The sequence below is a fragment of the Primulina eburnea genome, chromosome 12, assembly GCF_022965805.1.
Source record: "Primulina eburnea isolate SZY01 chromosome 12, ASM2296580v1, whole genome shotgun sequence".
Lineage (NCBI taxonomy): Eukaryota > Viridiplantae > Streptophyta > Magnoliopsida > Lamiales > Gesneriaceae > Primulina > Primulina eburnea.
The window spans coordinates 18,809,820-18,828,826 of record NC_133112.1 but is presented as its reverse complement, the minus strand read 5'-3'; the positions used below and the strand labels follow the sequence as shown (position 1 = coordinate 18,828,826).

Genomic DNA, 19,007 nt, shown 5'->3' with positions numbered 1-19,007 from the left:
TCTTCAAAATTGCTTCTTCATTTTGATGATTTGATAGAAAGTTTCTCAAAGAAAAATGTCTTGCATTTCGTAGTGCAAGTGTAAGGTGGTTCTAGCTTGTTGGTGGTGGGCTAGATTTTGAGCAAGGAGTGTTCAAGGGAAGATTGTAGACTTGTCTACCATTGAAGAGCTAAGTTTTATATCATCTTAGTTGGAGCCGTCATCAATCTTCGAGATCAATAGGTAAAACACTTGAACACTCTATGAATGTTTGTGTTTTTGTATTTGCTACACACTAGTGATGGGTGCTTGGCTTTGCTCTTTTAAATGATATTTTAAAACTTCTGTTGCATATTCCAGGCACCTGTAAACGATTCCCTTTCAGATTTAGAAATTTTCGCTAAGTTAGGATACACAAACGTTTGACGATTTTATGATTTAAACTATTTCCTTGGGATTTTTAAATATGGTTGGTTGTTTATTTTTAAAATGGTGTAAAAAATATTCTATAAATATATATGTATTTCAACCGATTAGCAGGAGGGAAAAAATATTTCTAGTACTTTTTAAGAAAACGAGTAGTGGACGTTTAAGTTGGTATCAAAGCCGACCTCTCCTATTACGGTGTGGTTCGGGAACGAACCGAGCGGAAGCTGGTGGGCATGTGAGGCCAGGGGTCGAAGAGGTCGGTGGGTGATCGTTAGTGCCATGAGGTTGCACAGACAATGAGCGGCTCCTAGCAGGCTTCTAGGCGGAGGACACATGAATCAACCGATCTTACACCGAAAGAAGAGGGATTCCGAAATTGTTCAGGTATGCACTATGTGAAAAAAGGCTTTTTACTTCGGATATTATCTGAAGTAATATGGTAGTTAAGTGCCGAAGTATATGGACGTGAAGTAATAGATGTACCTTTTACTTCGCATAATACTCGAAGTTGTAGTATTGACGAAGTCTTTTGGCCGGTTTTGGGAGGAAAACCCGTCCGGAATTGGACCGGTGCCGAAGTAATAAATGTGTTTTACTTCAGCGATTATAGTGAATAATGAAGTAGTATATTATATATAACTTCATCTTAATTATTATTTAGCGACGTAATTTATAATATTTTACTTCATTATTTCAATAATAGAAGAAGTAAATCAGCTGAAATACTTCGTAATTATGTATTTAATGAAGTAATACATTCAAACAACCTCACAATTTATCCTATTTGTTGAAGTAAATTTATTCTATAACTCCAGCATTTATCCTATTTGTTGAAGTATTTTATATTATGTTACTTCACAAGTAACATTTAGTGACGAAGTAATAAATGTGTTTTACTTCATTGATTATAGTGAATAATGAAGTAATATATTATATATAACTTCATCTTAATTATTATTTAGCGACGTAATTTATAATATTTTACTTCATTATTTCAATAATAGAAGAAGTAATTCAGCTGAAATACTTCGTAATTATGTATTTTAATGAAGTAATACATTCAAACAACTTCACAATTTATCCTATTTGTTGAAGTAAATTTATTCTATAACTCCAACATTTATCCTATTTGTTGAAGTATTTTATATTATGTTACTTCACAAGTAACATTTAGTGACGAAGTAATAAATGTGTTTTACTTCATTGATTATAGTGAATAATGAAGTAATATATTATATGTAACTTCATCTTATAATGATGGTATTTCACAATTATCATTTAGTGACGAAGTAATTAGTTCTAAATACTTCAGTAATTAATATTTTGGTGAAGTAATTGCGCAAAACAACTTCGTTTGTACAGAATCCATAATTGCAATATATGACTTAATACACTATTATAATTAAATTCATAAATTATCCATCTAAAAATAATTAATAACCACGAATCCGTAATTACATATTCATCAATCCACAATTGTAACCCAAAAAATGCATCCAGAAAACCAAAAGTATATCCAAAAATCCACAATGACAAACAAAATATTTATCCCAACATACACTTTCCATCTAAGCACCTACATGGGAGTAAACAAATTCACTCCATTCACTTCTGACCTCGTCATATTGACATTGGGTGTAATATTGATTCTTGATGCATCCTTCAAACTGAAATTTGAAAAAGAAAATACATTAGATTCTTCTATTTCAAATAAAAACCACCCAAATAGAAAAATGATGTAGCATATCGAACACCAAGCAAATTTATTTATCCATGGACCATTAACGCACAACAGGGAAACAAATTCAATCAACTTGATTTCAGTTTTGAGGAATATAAAACAAGGTGGCAAATGGAAGCATTGATCTATGAAAGAACAGAGTGATCCATCCAATCAAAGAAAAAAACACTAAACTTTTGCACTTGCCCACAAATTGTTTCCACCAAAACAAGCAATCAATCACAAATCATACGCTGAATTCAAACTTTTATCATATGTTTGATCCCTTCAACTGCACCCCAATCCCCATGCATTCAGAGAAGAAAAATAAGGAAAAACAGAAGGAAAAAAAAAAACAGAAACGATATGAACAAGTCTTACCAGAAAAGACAGAGAAGAAGAAAAATAAACAAAGAAAATATGGAAAGTAGATGCTGGACTGGATATTAATACATACATATACAGGAAAGGAAGACCAATAGACAGTGATTATTTGGCTATGCCTTCAATAGTGCTTTTTGTTTAAGCAAATTACTAGAACAAAATAAAGGACACGTGGATGTCAATGACAGGTTTGCTTCATTGGAACTTGGAAGAAAAATGAATGTAAGCACTTGAGTAGATTTAAGATGAACATTTTATCATTTCCCCGAAGAAAATGCTAGAATTAGGCCACTACCTTATCGCCCATATGCACAGTGGACAAATCATGCAAGTAAAACCAGTTCTTATAAAGCATTGACTATAATTATGTAGCAGCAATGGAAACGATTCGCATCACATAAAGGATACAATGAATATTATAATATTCTATCAACTACAATGATAGCATTTTCCCAATGTCCCAGAGACGTGATCCCAAACCAACCCCCAATTTATCAAATACATTAACATATATTAACTTTTTTAACACTAATATAAAATATATCACAATGACAACAACTCATCTCAAGCAATTATCTCAACAATAAAATATATCCCAATGGCAACACATTATCTCAACAATAAAGCATATTCCAATGGCAACACATTATCTCAACAATAAAATATTGACCAATGGCAACACATTATCTCAACAATAAAATATATCTTAATGACAACAATTCATCTCAATCAATCAACAAATTTATCCGAAGAAGAAACTCACCATCTTCTCCAAGTGTGGATCATCGCAATCGACAATCTCTTTCATGTACCTCATGACACAATATCCACACTCAACCGAACCACTTTGTTTCATATTACCCTATAATGGAATTGAAAAGTTAATGCAACAATCACAATCTAATTAATAACCACTACGAATTCATGTATTCACAAATAAGTACGATACATACCGTCAATATTTTATAACCTAGCCCTTTAGAAATACCCTGAGAGGCATTGTACATCTTCACCCCACTACATTTTAAAAAGTAAGAAGTTATTTTTTTGCATATTTTTAAGTTAATGTATTCGAAATCAACATAAGCTACTACCTACTTTGTCACAATTGTTTTCCATGTATCATCTCGGATCCTGTTAGACGTAGAATCCAATAAATATACCATATTCTTATCTTCGTTAACGATTGTCGAAATCCAATGATACCTGGAAAAATGAAATTACATCATTGAGTACCATGAAGTAGACATCTATAAATAACTAAATTCTTACCCAGTGTTGTAGGGGATGAAGCATATGCTATCTCTACACACTGCTTCCAATTGGTCAGCAATATATTGTGACAAGTCACGGCCATCTGTGCCAATCGGGCATGTAGGAATATTACCGGGATCCACAAACGAAAAAAAATCAGCCTTGTCTCTTTTCTTCAAATCTTTGTAGAGGTGACTGCATGATATAGATACACAAATATATCGTTTAGAAAATTTTCAAAATATGAACAACTACCACAAAAAATATTATATAAATGCACAAATATTGTAAGTTAGACATTATATATACCCCATGTAAACTAAAATTTGTCTGGCACCGATCTCCCTCATCTCCATAAAGCGTACGATATCTTCTCTTAGCAACCTTATGCTTTTAGGACGTCCAAACATAGCGTCCTCAAAATTAATATGGTATTCGATTCATTCAGCAATCGAACAACATGAGAGTAGATATACTTGCACGACATGGGTAATGTTTTCTCAATTTCTTTGAAATTGTCGCGCTGACCAGGAACATTCGCAAGCACATCTGATTGAGGTTTCCCCTTCCTCTACAATTTAAAATATTATTCATAAAAGTGCTTTAAAATAAAACATTATTCGAGCAACATATATGACAGTTACAAACACAAAGTCAAATGAAAACCGAAAGTACCTTTGTCGTTGGAAAAATAACAAACTCTTTAGGCCAACCAACAATGACTCCAACAGCATCATTGATGATTGTTGGTCCAAACTTAATTGGGATCGGAAGCTGTGCTTTTGCATCTAAGACAACATCAACAGATACCTTGAAGTTCTCTTCCCCAAGTGGAACATGGTGAATCATAACATTTGGACCTCCTTCTGATATTATTGTGCCATAAGCCACCACGTTTTCGCGTTCCTTTACAGCCTGGTGACATTTTTTCCCCTGTCAAGAACAAAAAGACATGATATATTTTGATATGGAGGTGAATAGAATTTAATTGACATCAAAATTCAGAAACATACAACCTTCATATTTGAAGTGCCGCAATCATAAACTTCTTGCACATCATCTGACAATTTTGAGTCTTTCACTCTTGAGAACTTGTTTGATGCTACAGTTTCAGAAGATCGATCATTGATTAATGGAAGCACAGCAGCAAGTTGAGACCTCAGCATCTCCAATTCAGCTTTCAAACTTTTAGTCTCCTCCGATTGTGCTTTTACATTTTCAATCACAGCTTTTGATATTGTCTCTCTCTTCTTCCTTGGAGTTTTAAAGTATACTTGTGGTTTTATGAAACCTCCCACACCTCGAACCCTTCCATAGTGTTCTTGGCTTCCTAAGGCAGCGGTTAACACGTCATTCATTCCAGAAGATTTGAACTCTCCTTTGCCTTTCTTTTCCAACAATTCATCCTACAATTGGAGACATGACAAATCAATTCACAATCTACAGTGTTATTTATCTAGGCAATATGGCGATTGAATAAAACTAAACATTTACAATTTTTTCAGCTACTTCGGATGTCTCCGAACATGTTATGTTGCCGGATTTGTCTTCTCGAGCTTTACGCCAAAGCACAGATCTATCAACTTCCTCATCTTTAGCAACCAATTTTTTGTTCCGCTACAATTTTAAAACTCATATGTTTAATAACATGAAGAACATGCTAAAAATTACAAACATATTGCTCTGTTTCTTACCAGTTCAGCCTCCAATCCGATGTAACCCTTGCGAGACATTCTGTGGTGATATTTACAATGCATGGTCCGTTGTTTTTGTTTTTCATGAGTAACCTGCATCATTATATTGGCTCAGTTAAGTATTGAATTTAATACATTCGTGAGGAAACATATCAATTATTAAAGTACCTCCCATGATGGATCCAGTCTCGCATCCACAAATTCTTTCCAATCCGCTAGTGGAAGTTGATACTGACTTGGTGGAGAAATCAACTTTTCAGGATTATCTTTGTTCGGCCAAACAAATCTACTAGTCAATTTGTTTTTGAAATCTCTCCACTTCTGAGATGCTGAATTCATCACAGCATACTGACTTTTAGGCTCTAGTTCAAAGACATTCTGCAACAAAAAAGATTATTTTGAGGTGCAAGTATGATTGTAAATTCAAATTGAAGCTTGTACTTACCGAAATCTCTTCCCACAGTTTTTGTTTTATGGTTTCTGGAACTTCAGGCCATGACTTTATACTGATTGGCACCATAGCTCTAGCAATAGAACCAATGTATGATTGTAAAGCCCTTCCATTTGCATTGTATGCTGGCCGCCCCATGTCATCATAATCAATCTTCGCTTTTTTCCCCCATCTGGCAGTAGCAATTAGTTTACCCATCAACGTAGGGCCTCGCTTGTTCCTCTGCACATCTACAGGATGTTCTTCTTCATCAGTAAGTATAGGGTGCTCTGCATTAGTAACTTCCTTTAGCTTATCATCATGTACTCCTTGTATCATCTCAACTGTAGCATTTGTGCCCTTTTTTTTACGACCCATTGAGCCTTTTTCTACATATTTACATTAATGACACAAATGTTAAAACCTACACAATAACATTAACCATTAAAATAACATAAACAATAATTCTAATAAGACATGTATAAACATGAAATAAATAATAACACGAACAATAATAACATAAATAATAAACATGACTTGTAGAAACCTGACATAAATAATAAACAGGACATAAATAATAGCAATAAGGTTATGTTTATAGCATAACAAAAAACATGACATGAAAGTGAAACACATCATTTTTTCTTGTTCGTTTCCCAGCCACCCTCAGTTTCTGATCTAAAGTAACTTTCATGAGCCGGAATACAATGAGTATCAACATCATCAATAGGTCGAGAATCAGGAATACTAGTCCAACCATCATCATCTCCCTCTTAACATCGATTTGGCACAGGGAGTACAATTGACCACCTTTTTTGTAATGGGTCATCAATATAAAAGACTTGATTGACTTGACTTGCAAGGACAAATGAGTCATTCTTGTGCCCTATTTTGTTCATATTGACCAAGGTGAATCCACATTCATCATTATTGATAACTCCTTTGTCATTTGCAACACACGCACACTTGAAAAGAGGAACTTGAAATTGATGATAGTCCAACTCCCATATTTCTTCAATCACTCCATAGAAAGTCACATCAGTCATCAAGGGATTCTTATCTTTGGCACTACAGACAAGCATGGTGGTAGCAACTAGAGAAACCCCACTGTTTTGGCAAACTCTCTCATCATCCCGTGCCTTTGTTTGGTATAAATTGCCATTTATCACGTAACTGCTATACTTAATGACTTGCCCACGTGGACCATGAGCCAGCCATGTCAATGTTGATGTCGTTCCACCATTGCAGCTATCTATTTCAGCATCCACCTGACATTTATACAATTAGAATAGGGTGATTAAAATACTTGCTCCAAACTGTTCACCGCAAAATGCATAAAGCAGATTTATCCACCTAACCTTTGCACGAAACCAGTCAATGAACTTCTTATTGTGAGCATCTTGTATCCACCTTTCATCTTTCTCTTTTGTCGGAAACATTGACTTCAGGAAATATTTATGTTCACTGTGGAAATATTTATATAGCAATTTGTGTTGGATATTAAATATTGACAATCACATGGGTGCATAATTATAGAATAATGCAATACACTTACATAACGTATGGAGATACTTCTTCTGTATTTTCCAGCACAGTAAAATGTGCTTGTTGAAGGTCAACTTGTGGCACTACAATTGGTGTTTTGCAGGCTACAATGTTTGATTTGGGATCAAGATTTGATTGAGGCAACCCAATAGGATCAAGGTCATTTAGGTATTCCGAACAAAACTCAATTGCTTCTTCGGCTGAATATCTCTGCACAATGCAACCTTAAGGATGTTTACGACTGCCTACATATCTCTTAAGCACCTTCATGGATCTTTCGAACGGGTACAATCCACCGGAAGTACACTGGTCCACATAATCGAACTTCTCGAACAAGATGAACTGTTAAGTGAAGCATGACATCGAAGAAAGAAGGGGGGAAATACTGCTCCAATAAGCAGAGTGTAACAACCAAGTCAGATTGCAGCTTATCTAACTTGGCTACATCTATCACCTTGCAACAAATATCTTTGAAGAAGAAGCATAGTCTTATAATGTCATATCTAACATGTTTTGGTAACGCATCACGTATGAGTATTGGCAGGAAATGCTGCATTAGAACATGACAATCATGAGATTTCAAGCCAATCAATTTCAACTCAGACAAGGACACAAGATTTTTCAGGTTCGATGAGAAACCTTCTGGGACTTTTATATCCATTATCGAATGACAAACCTGTAACTTTTCTTTTTTTGTGAATGAGCATGCAGCAGGAGGAAGATATGTTCTTTTTTCACCAAATTTAGGTGCCAATTCAGGCCTAACTCCCATTTGAACCATGTCCAACTAGCTGCCACATTGTCCTTGGTTTTTCCTTTAACATTCATCAAAGTATTAATGAGAGATTCGAAGACATTTTTCTCTATGTGCATCACATCGAGACAATGCCTAACATGCAGGTGTTTCCAATAAGGAAGATTGAAAAAAATTGATTTCTTCTTCCAAAATTTTCTGAAATATGTTGATCCAAAATCTTTTTCTTCTTTACTATCTTCCAAATTATTGTCCTTTGCATTCTTTCTCTTTTTACCTTTCACAATAATTTTCTTTCCGAAAACACACCTTATATCAGAAAGCTTGTCAAACAAAGCAACCCCAGATAATGGTGTAGATGATTCTCCATGTTCTTCCATACCATAAACTCTTTCATTTGCCTCCGATATGGATGAAACCGTGGTAGGAATCGTCTATGACCAACAAATGACATTTTCTTCCCATTTTCCAAATGCCTTGCACAAGTATCTTCTTTGCATACTGGGCATGCATAATAACCATGTGTAGTACATCCACTAAGGTTACCATAGGCTGGAAAGTCATTGATGGTCCATAGTAAGACTGCTTTAAGAGTGAAAAATTGTCTACGATAAGCATCATAGACACCATCAACTCCATCCCACAATCGTTGAAAATCTTCAACTAACACATCAAGATAGACATCTATATCGTTTCCTGGCTGTTTAGGCCCTGAAATGAGCATAGTTAGCATGATGAATTTTCTCTTCATACACATGTTTGGAGGCAGATTATAGGTGACCAACATAATTGGCCAGCAACTGTACCGACTACTAAGGTTGCTATAAGGATAAATGCCATCAGCTGCAAGTGCAAGGCGAAGATTTCTTGGTTCACTTTCAAAGTCGGGCCACATATGATCCACCAACTTCCAAGATGGTGAATCAGCTGTGTAATGCCCAAGAATTTGATTAACGTAATCTGAGATGATTAACTTAATCTGAGATGATTTATTGATGATGAGCGAATATGAGTATAGTTAGACCACTCCGGAACCAAATTGGTTAAAGCATATGAGTTATGTAATGTTTGGGCAGAACCGGTGGCGCCCGAGCGGTAGAAAGAGACCGCCCGAGCGCCAATGTTCAACAAAGAAGAGTCTCGGGCAGAAGAGGTGGCGCCCGAGCGGTAGAATAGTACCGCTCGAGCGCCAATGGAGGAGCATCCGGACAGAGAGCCTCGCGCCCGGGCGGCAGATTGTCACCGCCCGAGCGCCGAGCTCGCGCCCGAGCGGTACTTTCTTACCGCTCGAGCGCGAGACGTGTTGCATGAAGAAAGAGCCACTCGTCAGTTTGCATGTGCGTGGGTATATATATATATATACAAACGGAATTCAGTCAGGAGAATGGAGAAAAGGGTCGAGGGATTGAAGAAGAAATCCTTACGCCTTTTTACATTTTCGAATTGTGATTGTGAAAGATCCGCCCGTCTGATTTTGAATCCGACTTCGGTACTGAGTTCCTATCGACGTAGGCTACAACTGGACGTAAGTTTTGTTACGTTTTGTTAAGATTTGAAATTATGGTATTGTCAGAATCTGATATGATTCATATAGGATGTTCTTGGCATATTAGACATCGTATAATCTGAACTGGATTGAGAAACGGATTGAATATGGAATTGTTATGAATTTCAGAATGGAATTGACTGAGATGAGATGTCAGATTTGTACAGTGGTTGATTTTAAATTAGTGGTATTAGTATATACTGGTGTGGTATTACTGGTATCGCAAGATTGTACCATTGTACTGGCAGAATTTGATAAAACAGAGATGTTGTGATTTGATTTGAATATTAATACAGAATATCGATATTGTCATTGCCAGATTGAGTATTGACAGGCTTGGGTTCGAGACTTCGACAGAGTCAGAGTATCAGAGTGAAAGGTATAAATTAATGTTGAGTTGGGATTGCACAACTCGAGGAAGGTTTGACTCGAGTTTCCCTAAATCACATACTTTTACTTATTGCATTGATATTTGCAATTGATCAGACTTATGATTGTAGTCTATTGATTTATAGCTACTGTGTGATAAGATTGATATTTGTAGCCTATTGATTTATAGCTACTGCATGTAATGACTGCTGATTCGCTAGTCATTGACTGATTTGCTTAGATACTGACTGTATGTATTGATTACTGAGTCGTTGAGTTATAGGCTGATTCGTCCTAGTCACCGGCTGATTCGTCGGGTTATAGACTGATTCGTCTAAACTTAAGCTGATTCGCTTAATTAAGGCTGATTCGTCTGGTTATTGGCTGATTCGCCTAATTACTGGCTGATTCGTCAGGTTATTGACTGAGTCGTCAATTCTGCGGCTGATTCGCCCAGACACTGATATAAGAATTATATCGATGCCGTTTAGGGATTGATTCATTCCTATCGACTGAGATTCGATATAATACCTATATTCAGACATCGGGATCCCTAGGATAGAGTTGAGTCGAGTCTGAGACGACGCGTCAGTGGAGTCGAGTCTGAGACGACGCGTCGGTTGAGTTGAGTCTGATACGACATGTTGATTTACATTGTTTATGCCATTCATGATTATTGAATGTTTGATATTGATTTATGTATTCTGAGTTGATATAGGTTAAGAATATTTCTTATATATGCTGTCGGATATGCTTTTATATGATTACATGTTTACATTGTTTATACTGGGATATTCATATCTCACCGGAGTTATCCGGCTGTTGTCTTGTTTTGTATGTGTGCATGACAACAGGTGGGGCAGGTTCAGGGTCAAGAAAAGAAAGAGGCTGGACTAGATAGCGTGGAGATCCGGGCTTCGAAGCAACTTAGGATTCAGCACTGACATGTAGTTGAACCTAGTTGAATCCTTGTAGATCATACAGGATGTGTATGTTTATGTTTAATATGTAGTTGAATCCTTGTAGATCATACAGGATGTGTATGTTTATGTTTAATATGTAATTTGAAGTTAATTACATTACGTTTCCGCTGTGGATATTAAAAAAAAAAAAAAAAAATTTAGACCCTGTTTTATAATTGATTAATTAGTCCCAATGATGATTAAGAACATGATTAGCGTCCGGGTCCCCACAACAGGTGGTATCTGAGCTGTAGGTACTAGAACTGTGGATTCTTGAGATTGAGATAGAAGAGGATAGTGAGCGGGGTAGATTGAGGTTTTCTTTCCTTGCTTGTGAATGCTAGCATGCTTACTGCTTTATATAATACATGTTACTTGATTTATCTGATTTGATTTTGTAATATGTATTATTGGGCACGAATCTGAATTGATTCTCGATCAGCAGTAAGATGATCGGGAGGGAGATTGAATTGAAACAGATGTGTTGGATGGGGTCACTAATCCTTTTGAGTTTCAGATATGCCTCCTAGACGAATTCCAGAACAGGGTAGTACATCGAATCTTCCAATGGATGTAACACCGACTCCCATGGAAACCTTGCTGAAGAGGTTTCAATCATTCAAACCACCCACTCTGAAAGGTACTGAGACATCAGTTGAGTGTGAGAGTTGGCTGAATGATATCGAAAAGCTGTTTGAATTGCTGGAGTATAGCGATGAGCGCCGAATTAAGTTGATTGGGAACCAGTTGCATGATGTTGGAAAGAGCTGGTGGAGTACGATGAAGAGGGCCTTGGAGCAACGAGGTACGACTATTACTTGGGATGTATTTAAAACTGAATTTTATTAGAGATTTTTCCCAGTGTCGTACAGGAAAGACAAGGAGGCAGAGTTTACCAATTTGAGACAGGGTCAGCTGAACATTGAAGAATACGTGACCAAGTTCTCTACCTTGTTGAAGTTCGCTCCACATGTGGCTGAAAATGATGAAGCCGTGGCTGATCAGTTCATCAATGGCTTGAATCCTGATATCTTTACATTGGTGAACACACGGCCGACCCAATAACTTTGCTGATGCTATGAATAGAGCAAAGGGCGCTGAAGCAGGCCTGATAAGGCAGAGAGGAGCTGAATTTGTTCCTCCAGTGTCGAGACCACAGCAACCACTTCCCCGATTCGAGGGTGGTAGTAGCAGTAGCGGAAAGAAAGATTTTCTAAAGGCTAGAGGAAAGCAATTTAAGAAGTCTGGCGGAAGTTCTTCTAGTTGTAGTGGTTCTCAGCAGAGTTATACTGGTGTTTACTGCGGAACTTGTGGAGGGAGACATTCCACTGAACAATGCCAAGGAGTACTTGGTAGTTGTCACTTCTGCAAACAACAGGGACATTTTTCCAGAGTGTGTCCACAGAGGGGTTCCCAAAGATTCCAGGGAGTCGAATCATCTGGATCAGTAGCACAGTGGAGTAGACAATCAGCTGCTGTTCCTTCATTTCAGCCAGCACCATCTCAGTCACAGCAGAGGCCAGGAGGAAGCCAGACAGTTGGCCAGCCTCCTAGACAGCAGGCCAGAGTATTTGCTTTGACCGAGGAGCAGGCTCAGGAAGCACCAGATGACAATGTTGCAGGTAACTGATTTGTTTGATTATCCTGCATATGTAATGAGGGATACCGGTGCTTCACATATTTTTATTTCTGAAAAATTTGCATTGATCCCTGCATTATCTAGTTGAATCCCTAGTTACTGTAGTATATGTTTCTGTTCCTTTGAGAAAAGATCTGGTATCAGTGAGTTCTGTTAGATCTGGTATACTACAGTAGGATAAGAAGGAGATCGAGTTAGAATATATGGTAGCTAGTATTGTACCGATGATGTCTGAGTTTGGGACTGCATTACGGATATTGATATGCTGATCAAGTACAGAGCTACCCTAGATTAATTTTAGAAGAGGGTGAGAATTGAACCTGAGATGGCCAAGGGATGAATACTGTACGATAAGGATTCTAGATTGAGAATTCCTTGATAATTCGTACTAACTATGATTCGATTAGTACAAAAAGGAGCAGAATGACTCCTTATGTCTTCAGTTGATTTACTGAAATTGAGTCTATCATTGGCTGATTTACCAATGATATGAAAGTTAGTAATGTTTTCCCTGATAAGATTTCAGATCTGAGTTCAGTCAGAGAGATTGAGTTAACCGTGCGTAGTTGACCAAGGTAAATATCAGTGTCAGATATTTACGGTTTTATGAGTTTAGCAGATCGGTACTAATGAGTGATGTCTTGAATCCGACTGAATAGTGTTGCTATTCTGAATTCGGGTTTGCATCAGATAGAAGACGGTGTTGGTGGAAACAAATGAAAGCTGATATTGCTGAAATTGTAGCCAAATATCTAAATTGCCAACAGATGAAGGCTGAGAAAATGAAACCCGAAGGACTATTACAGAGTGTGACTATTCCTGTAAGCAAATGAGATCACATTTCCATGAATTTTGTAATGAGATTACTGAGATCCTCCCGAGGTTGTGATGCAATTTGGGTTGTGATTGATTGATTGACCAATTCGCATGCCTTATTCAGTACAAGATGATGTACCGATATGACCAGATGACTGAAATTTATGTCAGATGAGTGGTCAGACTGCATGGAGTGTCAAAGTCGATTTTTTTAGACCATGATTCTCGGTTTATATCGCACTTTGGGCAGAGTTTGCAGTAAGCACTAGGTACGAAGCTACATCTTAGTACCACATATCATCCATCGACCGATGGATAGACTGAGCAGATAATCCAGACATTGGAAGATATGCTGAGAGCAGTAGTACTTGATATTGGCACTAGCTGGCAAGATTCATTGCCATTTGGTGAGTTTGGTACCACAACAGAGTATTGTAATGACTTCTTTCGAAGCGTAGTACGAAAAGAGGTGTCGATCCCCTCTTTAGTAGAATGATATCTCTGAAGTTCCTCAGATCGGACCTGACATGATCAGGGATATGACTGAAAAATGTGAAGCTGATTCAGAAAAGAGTGAAGGCAGCCCAAGATAAATAAGCCAGATATACCAATGTCTGACGATGACCGTTAGTATTTGAGGCTGGAGATCGAATACTTTTGAAAATGGTACGTTTCAGAGGAATTGTCAGATCTGACAAGAAAGGGAAACTGTCTCCACGATATATTGGGCCGTACGAGATTCTGGAGAAGATAGGAGATCGTACCTATCGACTCGTTTTACTGCCTTCATTTTCTGAAATACATGATGTTTTTCATGGTTATTCTTGAGTAAATATCTTTCTGATGCTTCACGTGTTATTTAGCCAGGCGAGGCTGAATGGAATGAGACATTGGGATATGTTGAGAAACCGATTTAGATTCTTAATCGGAAAGAATAAGCCGCTCAGAACGAGAACTATTCCACTATGAGGATTCAGTGGAGTTGTCATGGCATTGAAGAAGCTATCTGGGAGATTGAGTCTGATATGAGATAGAGATTCCCAGAGTTATTTCACTGATATGTGTTATTTAGTTAGCTTCTTCTGTATACCTTCTTATTGATATGATTTGATTGCCTGTGATTTCGAGGACGAAATCATATCTTAGAGGGGGAGAAATGTAATGCCCAAGAATTTGATTAACGTAATCTGAGATGATTAACGTAATCTGAGATGATTTATTGATGATGAGCGAATATGAGTATAGTTAGACCACTCCGGAACCAAATTGGTTAAAGCATATGAGTTATGTAATGTTTGGGCAGAACCGGTGGCGCCCGAGCGGTAGAAAGAGACCGCCCGAGCGCCAATGTTCAACAAAGAAGAGTCTCGGGCAGAAGAGGTGGCGCCCGAGCGGTAGAATAGTACCGCTCGAGCGCCAATGGAGGAGCATCCGGACAGAGAGCCTCGCGCCCGGGCGGCAGATTGTCACCGCCCGAGCGCCGAGCTCGCGCCCGAGCGGTACTTTCTTACCGCTCGAGCGCGAGACGTGTTGCATGAAGAAAGAGCCACTCGTCAGTTTGCATGTGCATGGGTATATATATATATATATATATACAAACGGAATTCAGTCAGGAGAATGGAGAAAAGGGTCGAGGGATTGAAGAAGAAATCCTTACGCCTTTATACATTTCGAATTGTGATTGTGAAAGATCCGCCCGTCTGATTTTGAATCCGACTTCGGTACTGAGTTCCTATCGACGTAGGCTACAACTGGACGTAAGTTTTGTTACGTTTTGTTAAGATTTGAAATTATGGTATTGTCAAAATCTGATATGATTCATATATGATGTTCTTGGCATATTAGACATCGTATAATCTGAACTGGATTGAGAAACGGACTGAATATGGAATTGTTATGAATTTCAGAATGGAATTGACTGAGATGAGATGTCAGATTTGTACAGTGGTTGATTTTAAATTAGTGGTATTAGTATATACTGGTGTGGTATTACTGGTATCGCAAGATTGTACCATTGTACTGGCAGAATTTGATAAAACAGAGATGTTGTGATTTGATTTGAATATTAATACAGAATATCGATATTGTCATTGCCAGATTGAGTATTGACAGGCTTGGGTTCGAGACTTCGACAGAGTCAGAGTATCAGAGTGAAAGGTATAAATTAATGTTGAGTTGGGATTGCACAACTCGAGGAAGGTTTGACTCGAGTTTCCCTAAATCACATACTTTTACTTATTGCATTGATATTTGCAATTGATCAGACTTATGATTGTAGTCTATTGATTTATAGCTACTGTGTGATAAGATTGATATTTGTAGCCTATTGATTTATAGCTACTGCATGTAATGACTGCTGATTCGCTAGTCATTGACTGATTTGCTTAGATACTGACTGTATGTATTGATTACTGAGTCGTTGAGTTATAGGCTGATTCGCCTAGTCACCGGCTGATTCGTCGGGTTATAGACTGATTCGTCTAAACTTAAGCTGATTCGCTTAATTAAGGCTGATTCGTCTGGTTATTGGCTGATTCGCCTAATTACTGGCTGATTCGTCAGGTTATTGACTGAGTCGTCAATTCTGCGGCTGATTCGCCCAGACACTGATATAAGAATTATATCGATGCCGTTTAGGGATTGATTCATTCCTATCGACTGAGATTCGATATAATACCTATATTCAGACATCGGGATCCCTAGGATAGAGTTGAGTCGAGTCTGAGACGACGCGTCAGTGGAGTCGAGTCTGAGACGACGCGTCGGTTGAGTTGAGTCTGATATGACATGTTGATTTTCATTGTTTATGCCATTCATGATTATTGAATGTTTGATATTGATTTATGTATTCTGAGTTGATACAGGTTAAGAATATTTCTTATATATGCTGTCGGATATGCTTTTATATGATTACATGTTTACATTGTTTATACTGGGATATTCATATCTCACCGGAGTTATCCGGCTGTTGTCTTGTTTTGTATGTGTGCATGACAACAGGTGGGGCAGGTTCAGGGTCAAGAAAAGAAAGAGGCTGGACTAGATAGCGTGGAGATCCGGGCTTCTGAAGCAACTTAGGATTCAGCACTGACATGTAGTTGAACCTAGTTGAATCCTTGTAGATCATACAGGATGTGTATGTTTATGTTTAATATGTAATTTGAAGTTAATTACATTACGTTTCCGCTGTGGATATTAAAAAAAAAAAAAATTTAGACCCTGTTTTATAATTGATTAATTAGTCCCAATGATGATTAAGAACATGATTAGCGTCCGGGTCCCCACAAGCTGGATGACGTAACTGACCGGGAACTCCTGTGGTTTCTGCATGCCATGTTAAATTTTTCGAGGTATGTAGAGATTTAAACATGCGCTTAAATCTTGGTATGGGAGGGAAATACTACAACACCTTTGCAGGAACACCTTTCTTCTCAACGTTCTTCTTGTTTAGCTTCCACCATGACAAGCCACATTTAGGGCAGTTTACGCAGTTTTTATATTGCTTCCTATAAAGAATGCAATCATTGGAACAAGCATGAATCTTTTCATGACTCAACGCCAAACAACTCAATGTCTTTTTTACATCATACATTTTGGTTGGCAGGTTGTGATTATCTGGTAGCATATCCCCAAAATCCATTAGTAGATCGGAAAATAGAGCGTCACTCATCCCATGCTTTTCTTTGGTGTTGTATAGTTTCACAATTGCAATCAACTTTGTGAAACGCTTACAACCACTATAAAAAGGTTTCTCTGCTTCCTCCAAAAATTCCATAAACGCTTCTGGATTTTCTGTATAGTTATCATATGCTGCCTCACACATATTAGTGGTTTCAAAGTGTCCGTGATAGTTACCAATTGGCTCCTTGTTCGTGCTCCAATTTACTTTGTTACTTTCAGCAGACTCACCGTGCCAAATCCAATTCACATAATTTTGACTAAAACCATGGAAATAAAGATGCTCTCGAATGGACTTAGATGGTCTTTTTTTAAGATTTTTACATTTGCAACAAGGACAATGAATTAAATTGGGGTCAATATGGGGATTCTCTAAACCACCTCTGATAAACAGTTCCACACCCTCCTCGTACTGTTTTGACCTTTTGTCCGAGTGAATCCAAGATTTATCCATTTCAATACAGCAAAATATCAGAAATATATAACAATGAATTTGATCTAAACCTGAAAATATTACATTTAATAATGTCATTTTCAATTTAATTTGTCGAGCGCAAAAAAAAAACTAAAGGAGACTACCTATTGACTAACAAACAAAAGAAGACTACACAGATGCATATAAGTTAGAAAAACAAAAAAAATCGACGGAGACAATGACTGACAAGAAATAAAATGATAATTTAGTGCTTAGTGGAAAAGTAAGAATGAGAAAAGATGTGGTAATAGCTAAAGTTTGAATTCTGCTCGGTTCCTTTTAAAAGTCTACTTGTTCATTCTTAAAGCTTCAAAATCCAAACAACCAGAATATTAAAACTTGCAATCAATTTTTTCACCAAAAGCAGAAGTTCCAAAAATCTGGTAAGAGTAAAAATGCGCATTTGCTAATTAGGTAGCATTTGCTAATCTGCATAACAATGCAGAATAGCTCAAAGTAATTAAATTACAAAGAACAATGCGCACATGCTTCTACAATATAATTCAAATAAATCAGTCCAAAACAAAAGTCAAGAGCAAAATGTTTATAGAAATGCTTTTGTAAATCACATGGTTTATTCAACTCAAATTAGCAAATTTTGAGAGCAAACAAGAAACCAAGTGGAAAAAACCACTGTATTACAAAAGTAGATGATTTTTTTTACATCAGGGACGGAATAACTAGATTACGGTGGTGGTGGTGGTGTTTTGCTTCTCTCTCGGTGAGTTGAACGGCGGTGGTGTCGGCAGGTTCGAAGAGAGAATGGCGGTGAGTGGAAAATGTGGCGCGTTAATGAGCTCGTCTATGAAGGATATATTATATAATCGATATAAAACAGCGACGGTTTTTAAAAATTCCGTCGGTAATAGCGACGGCTTTTAAAGTACCGTCGCTAATAGCGACGTGATTATTTAAAACCGTCGCTGACTAGATCGGCGACGGTTAAAAAACCGTCGCAAAATGTCAGCCCTCACCAAATGTTCAGCGCGGTTCATCTTATTACTTCGGCATTAACTTATTTTTCTTCTTTTTTACTTCATCAACATTGAAATACCGAAGTAAAATATAATAATAAAAAATAGTGAAGCCCGTGTTTTTAAACATCCGAAGTAAAATATATTATTTTACTTCGCTTGTGTTATTATTGAAGTTATTTGTAATGTATTACTTCGTAAATTATTATTGCCGAAGTATAGCCTGCCAAAGTAAAATCCGATTTTTCTACTAGTGATGGGACTGTGCAGTTGAGGAGGGCTAAAAAAATTTGATATGTACTACTCATATCAAGAAGATGCATTTTCTTTTCGGTAGTTCATCACATAAGAACTCCAAA

At 37.3% G+C, this 19,007-nt stretch overlaps 2 long non-coding RNA genes across 2 annotated transcripts; both read right to left on the bottom strand.

The window, feature by feature from the left end:
- Positions 1 to 1,843: 1,843 nt before the first annotated feature.
- LOC140806590 (uncharacterized) lies at positions 1,844 to 3,483 on the bottom strand. Its single transcript, XR_012112591.1, has 3 exons — positions 3,466 to 3,483; positions 3,276 to 3,374; positions 1,844 to 2,075 (listed from the first exon to the last, which is right to left on the bottom strand). It is a non-coding gene; the product is annotated as an uncharacterized lncRNA (long non-coding RNA).
- Positions 3,484 to 4,209: 726 nt separating this feature from the next.
- On the bottom strand, positions 4,210 to 17,929 carry LOC140808409 (uncharacterized). The gene is made up of 3 exons (XR_012112876.1): positions 17,766 to 17,929; positions 4,442 to 5,172; positions 4,210 to 4,337 (listed from the first exon to the last, which is right to left on the bottom strand). It is a non-coding gene; the product is annotated as an uncharacterized lncRNA (long non-coding RNA).
- Between the last annotated feature and the right edge of the window lie 1,078 nt (positions 17,930 to 19,007).